Genomic DNA, 7,441 nt, shown 5'->3' with positions numbered 1-7,441 from the left:
AAGCTCAAAAAGAAACTAAGTGGGTGTGCATCCAACTTGCTTGCTCATGAAGACGTAGGGCATCTGAGGAAGCCCATCGTTGGAATATACAAGCCAAGTTCTATAAAATTTCTCCTTCTCTATTTTCTCTCAGTTTTTTGGTGGGCTTCTTTGGCCTCTTTTTTTATTTGGGCTTCTCTGGCCTCTTTTATTTTGATTTGGGCTTCTTTGGCCTCTTTTATTTTGATAACCTCACATGGGACAATGCTCTAATAATGATGATCATCACACTTTTATTTACTTACAACTCAAAATTATAACTCGACACTAGAACAAAGGTATGACTCTATATGAATGCCTCCGGCGGTGTACCGAGATGTGCAATGATCTAGCGTAGCAAATGACATCAAAAAATGGACAAGCCATGTAAACATCATGCTAGCTATCTTAAGATCATGCAAAGCAACATGACAATAATGAAGTGTGTCATGATAAATGAAACGGTGGAAGTTGCATGGAAATATATCTCGGAATGGCTATGGAAATGCCATAATAGGTAGGTATGGTGGCTGTTTTGAGGAAGGTATATGGTGGGTGTAATGCACCAGCGAAAGTTGAGCGGTACTAGAGAGGCTAGCAGTGGCGGAAGGGTGAGAGTGCGTATAATCCATGGACTCAACATTAGTCATAAAGAACTCACATAGTTATTGCAAAAGTCTATTAGCTATCAAAACGAAGTACTACACGCATGCTCCTAGGGGGATAGATTGGTAGGTAAATACCATCACTCATAAGGAAGACAATCAATAAATATGTCATGCTCCAACTTCGTTACATAACGGTTCACCATACGTGCATGCTACGGGAATCACAAACTTTAACACAAGTATTCTTACCAATCCATAATTACTCACTAGCATGAGTCTAATATCACCATCTTCATATCTCAAAACAAATTCAAGGAATCAAACTTCTCATAGTATTCAATGCCTTTATATGAAAGTTTTTATTATATCCCTCTTGGATGCCTATCATATTAGGACTAAATTCATAACCTAAGAAAATTACCATGCTGTTTAGGGAGACTCTCAGAATAATATAAGTGAAGCAAGAGAGTTCAATAATTTCTATAAAACAAAGGCACCTCCATGCTCTAAAAAGATATAAGTGAAGCACTAGAGCAAAATTGCCTAGCTCAAAAGATATAAGTGAAGCACATAGAGTATTCTAATAAATCACAATTCATGTGTGTCCCTCTCAAAAGGTGTGTACAGCAATGATGATTGTGGCAAACTAAAAAGCAAAGACTCATATCATACAAGACGCTCCAAGGAAAACACATATCATGTGGTGAATAAAAAATTAGGCTCAAGTAAATTTACCGATGGACGAAGACGAAAGAGGGGATGCCTTCCGGGGCATCCCCAAGCTTAGGCTCTTGGTTGTCCTTGAATATTACCTTGGGGTGCCTTGGGCATCCCCAAGATTAGGCTCTTTCCACTCCTTATTCCATATTCCATCAAATCTTTACCCATAACTTGAAAACTTCACAATACAAAACTCAACAGAAAACTCATGAGATCCGTTAGTATAAGAAAGTAAATCACCACTTTTTCATACTATTGTGAACTCATTCTTTATTTATATTGGTGTAACATCTACTGTATTCCAACTTCTCCATGGTTCATACCCCCCGATACTACCCATAGATTCATCAAAATAAGCAAACAACACAAGAAAAACAGAATCTGTCAAAAACAAAATAGTCTGTAGCAATCTGAAAACGTTGAATACTTATGTAACTCCAAAAATTCTGAAAACTTAGGACGACCTGGGCAATTTGTATATCAATCTTGTGTAAAAAGTTCAGATCAAAATCACTCTTCTGTGAATTATGAAAATTATTTTGCTGGGCGCAAAAGTTTCTGTTTTTCAGCAAGATCAAATTAACTATCACCATAAGCCATCTCAAAGATCTTGCTTGGCACAAAAACTAATAAAAACATAAAAACACATCTAACCAGAGGCTAGATGAAAAATTTATTCAAAAAATCAAGAGCAAGAATAAAATTGGGTTGCCTCCCAACATGCACTATTGTTTAACGCACTAGCTAGGTATATTGCAATAGATCTTGGTATTGGCATAGTAGTAAGGGAGATCATCCAAGCTCATCTCATACTCCCTTCTTTCAGCGGCAAGTTTCCCTTGCGGCAAGCAAAAATAATCAAAAGGGCTAAATTTAATAGGATAAGGGTCCCTAAAATCGAGTGCGGGAGGAATAGGTTCCTCCTTCGGCCCCTTATAGTTTATAATCCACTCATCATTATAGGATTTCCTATGGTGAAACGCCATAAGCTTATCTCCTAGCACGAACCCTAGCCCGTTGTTTTGTATAGCAAAATTATAATTAAGTTCAGAGATCTTATCAACCAAAACCTTGGTAGGGACTTTTTTCTCAAGTTTTCATTATACGCAACATAATCAGGAGATTGCAATCTCATTATTTCCTCTTGATTAAAAAGGATCTCCTCTATCGGAGGACAACCAGCATTTATTTTGTAATGAGCAAAAATTTTGCTAGCCTCTTTCATGATAAATCTAAACTTGTGAGCTAAAAATATAGTGGTGGCACGCTTAACATGAGAATGTTGAATATTAGAGAACTCTAGGAAAATCCTTTGTATGCAAGGGTGCATATGAACGAATTATCTTTCAAGTTCAATTATGAGAAAAGTTATAGCATCCGCAAGACTATTGGTTTTATTAAGAATAGATCCTCCTAACGTAGGTAGCGTGCCAGCAGAAGTATAGAAATCTTGAATAACACCTTTTCCAATAATATTACTGCTACCTATGTGGAATTTTTTTGTATGCATGATAGTAGGTTCCTCATGAGGATTTTTATTAGCAAAGTCATCAAAATTTTCCTCAATATTACTACTATCTTTGCGATGAAAACCTCCTCAGATTTAGACATGGTGGCAAAAACCGATCTAACAAGGAAGGAAACGAAAGGCAAACAAAGAGACAAACGGAAGAAGGGCGAATAAAAAGGCAAATCTTTTTGTGTTTTTCTAAAAAATTGTTTTAGAAGTGGGGGAAAGGAAAACGAGAGGCAAATGGCGAATAATGTAATGCAAGAGATGAGAGTTTATGATGGGTACTTGGTAGGCTTGATTTATACCTCACCGGCAACGGTGCCAGAAATTCTTCCTACCACTTCTTGAGCTTGCATTGGTTTTTCCCTTGAAGAGGAAAGGATGATGCAGCAAAGCAGAGACAAGTTCTTCCTTAGTTAGAGAACCAAGGTACCAATCCAGTAGGAGGTATAAGAAAGTCCCCAATCGATGCACCTGCACAAACAATCAAACACTTGCACCCAACATGATAAAGGGGTTGTTAATCCCTTTACGGTCAATTGCAATGGTGAGATCTGATAGAGAAAGATAAAAGATAAAATATTTTTCAGTTGTTTGGTGGAAAATTGACCTGGGGCCATAGGTTTCATTAGAGGCTTCTCTCATGACGGCAAATAAGACGGTGGGTGAAGAAATTAATGTCGAGCAATTGATAGAAAAGCGCAAAGTTATGACGATATCCAAGGCAATGATTATGAAATATAGTCATCACGTCCGTGTCAAGTAGACCGACTCCTGCCTGCATCTACTACTATTACTCCAAAAATCGACCGCTATCCAGCACGCATCTAGAGTATTAAGTTCATAAAGAACAGAGTAACGCCTTAAGTAAGATGACATGATTTAGAGGAATTAACTCAAGCAATATGATGAAAACCCCATATTTTTATCCTCGATGGCAACAATTCAATACATGTCTCGCTACCCCTACTTTGTCACTAGGTGAAATCATGCAAGATTGAACCCAAAGCTAAGCACCTCTCCCATTGCAAGACATGTCAATCTAGTTGGCCAAACCAAACCGATAATTCGAAGAGAAATACAAAGATATCAAATCATGCATATAAGAATTCTGAGAAGATTCAAATAATGTTCATAGATAAGCTGATCATAAATCCACAATTCATCGGATCTCAACAAACATGCCGCGAAAGAAGATTACATCGGATAGATCTCCAAGAACATCAAGGAGAACATGGTATTGAGAATCAAAGAGAGAGAAGAAGCCATCTAGCTACTAGCTATGGACCCGTAGGTCTGTGGTAAACTACTCACGCTTCATCGGAAGGGCAATAGGGTTGATGTAGATACCCTCCATGGTCGAATCCCCCTCCGACAGGTCGCCGGAAAAGGCCCCAAGATGGCATCTCACGGGAACAGAAGGTTGCGGCGGTGGAAAAGTATTTTTGTGGCTCTCTCTTATGGTTCTGGAATATTTGTGTATATAGGACGAAGAGCTAGGTCAGGGGAGTCCCGAGGGGGCCACAAGGTAGGGGATGTCCCCCCCCCCCCTAGGGCGTGACCTCCATCCTTGTCACCGCCTCGTGGCTCTTCTGGCTTGGACTCCAAGTCCTCTAGGTGTCTTCGGGTCGAAGAAAAATCATCGTGAAGGTTTATTCCGTTTGGACTCCGTTTGATATTCCTTTTCTGCGAAACTCAAAAACAAGAAAAAACAGAAACTAGCACTGGGCTCTAGGTTAATAGGTTAGTCCCAAAACTAATAGAAAATAGAAAAATAATGCATATAAAACATTCAAAACAGATAATATAATAGAATGGAACAATCAAAAATTATAGATACGCTGGAGACGTATCAAGTATCCAGATGGAAATCAATGGGCTCGGTGGACTCCGATGATGTATCTGGGGATATGGACATTGATCCTCCAACGCGTCTCCTCGGGCAAGGTGGCCGTGAAGGTTCAGTGAGTGTGGGCAGCGTGATCTTCAGGTGCTTCACGATCTTCATCAGTTGTTGTCCAAAGGGCATGGTCTCATCCGGCTGCTCAAACTCAACAATGGCGGCATTTTGAAAGAGAGGAGAAATTAGTAATGAAGCAGAGAAAAGTACGAGACCAAAGCATATATAGGGACAATGTAAAAATAAAGTTTTTATCCTATGGTTTTTCCATTTTCTAGGGGTCGCGTCCTACAGTCAATGTGTGCTCTGATACCATCTTGTAGCGACATGACCTAGGGTCGGGCCCAACTGGCAGTGGGTGCGGGCGTGCGAGTGAGGGAGGGCAACCGGCTCCTAAGGGGTTCGGCGCGGGAGCTGTCGCAGGCAGGCCGTGGGCCGATGGGGACGCCCCTGGGCCGAACTGGTCCCGGTCCAGGTAGGTGTGTGTGTGCTTTTTTTAATTACAGAAACCTTTTGAGGTCTAAAACAACACCAGATAAATTTATAAAGATACCACAAAATGCATAAAAATACTATAGATAATATAGAGTATAGTGAACATTAATTCTAGCACAGACAATTTTGAAAATATTTCCCTAATGCAATTAATGCACTTTTTGCCAATAAAATAAATATCAAATAAACTTGTAAAACTCTAGATAGTATTCTAATAATTTTCTAACTCCTTTAAAATTAAGGAAGTCATATTATCCTCTTTTATTTTTTGGAGTGGAAAAGAATACCTGAATATTTCGGAAAACTCCAAAATGCAATGATGATTCTATTAACATCCAAATTTAATAAAATTGGGATGTTACATGGGCTCTCGACTGGGTAGCTTGATCGTACCATTCGTAGAGAGCTCAAACCATTGCATCCTTGGCATCATCTTTCTTGGTTCTTGTTTTGGTTTTTCTCTGTGTGAGATTTGGAGCTTCCGGTCATCTTCATGACAAGCTCGAGTTCATCAAAAATGGATTTCACATGCATCATCTCTTGTGTTTCTGATGTTGGAGTTTATGTTGGATCTTCTTTATCATAAGCATATTTAACAACTCTGGTCGTTAGCTTTCCATCAAGCTTGAGTTCGTCAAATCAGAGTTCATTTGTAGAAGTTATGACAGTTTTGGTCTTCCTGCATCCATTTGTTTGCTTGGGCAGCCTTTCAGCACCCAAGCAGTAATACCACGGTAACCGCTTGGCGGTACTGCCGATGTGTACTTTGGTGGCCAGTACCACTTGGACTTTTCCTTCTGTGCATGTTTCTGTTGCATGGTTCGTAATTAGCGGTAGTAGCGCGATAGTAGAGCAGTAGTACCACTTGCGCGGTACTTCCGTTCCCTATCACCGACCGCTCCCACTACCGCTTGGGATTTTTCTTCTATGCTTGTTTCATTTGCCCACTTTGCCTAAGCGGTTGTAGAGCAGATGTAGGGCGGTAATACCGCTTTTGTGGTACTACTGACCCTATTTTAATCCAGCTTTGTAGTTCCCCTGGTACCAGCAATCGAAACAGTAGTACCACTTAGAGGGAGTGGTAGTACCGCTTCGGCGGCACTACCGGCCTCTATTCTGTGAACAGCTGCATACTAAATCTGGAACTACCGTATAAGCGGTAGTACTGCTCCTTGGAGCGGTAGTACCGCTTGAGTGACTTATGTGGGCATAAAGGTTGGATTTGTCTCCGCCTATAAAAGGGGGTCTTCTTCCCCAATGGACCTTATCCTTTGAGCTCGTGTTTTGCCCCCATTCTTGACCTTCTTCAATCTTGCTATCTCTCAATTACTCCAATGATTATTGCTAGCTCTTGAGGGAAAAGAGAGAGGAGATCTAGATCTACATTTCCATCAATCACTTTCTCCTCTATGTGAGGGAACCCCTTGGATCTAGATTGTTCTCTTCTTCGTTCTTCCTCTCATTTCCATAGCATTAGTTGTTGTGGTGGGATTTGGGAGAGAAGGACTTGGGCACTCTGTGTGCCCTTGTCGTTGCATTTGGTGCATAGGTTTGAGTTCTCCATGGTGATAGGTGGGAGTGAAAGTTGAGTAGCCTATTACTCTTGGGTGCTTGGTACCCTAGAACATCTTCCTCTTTGGTGCTTGGGTGCCTAGACGGTTGGTGGTGTCGTGAAGCTCAATCATTATGGTGTAAAGCTCCGGGCAAGCGCTGGGGTCTCCAATTAAGTTGTGGAGATTGCCCCAAGCAATTTGTATGGGTATCGGTGACCAGCCCCAAGGGTTGCCAATTGTACGGGTTCGGTGACCGTCTTCAGGGGTCCCTTAGTGGAATCACGACATCTTCCATTGTGCGAGCGTGTGAGGATATTACGATGGCCCTAGTGGAATTTTGGGGAGCATTTTGCCTCCACGCCGCTCTGAATAGAGATTAGCAGGGTGTGACCTTCGGGATACATCATTGTCTCCGCATGCATAGGTTATCTCTTACCCGAGCCCTTTACTTATGCACTTCACTTTGTGATAGCCATAGTGTTTCATATATCTTGCAATCACTTAGTTGTTTATCTTGCTTAGTATAAGTTGTTAGTGCACATTGGTGAGCCTAGTTAAATTATGTTTTGTACTTGGCAAATTAAATGCTAGTTTTATTCTGCATTTGTTCAAGTCTAAACCATAATTATTTAAA

The sequence above is a fragment of the Triticum dicoccoides genome, chromosome 4A, assembly GCF_002162155.2.
Source record: "Triticum dicoccoides isolate Atlit2015 ecotype Zavitan chromosome 4A, WEW_v2.0, whole genome shotgun sequence".
In the NCBI taxonomy this organism is placed as follows: domain Eukaryota; kingdom Viridiplantae; phylum Streptophyta; class Magnoliopsida; order Poales; family Poaceae; genus Triticum; species Triticum dicoccoides.
Note: the sequence above shows the minus strand (reverse complement) of the source record.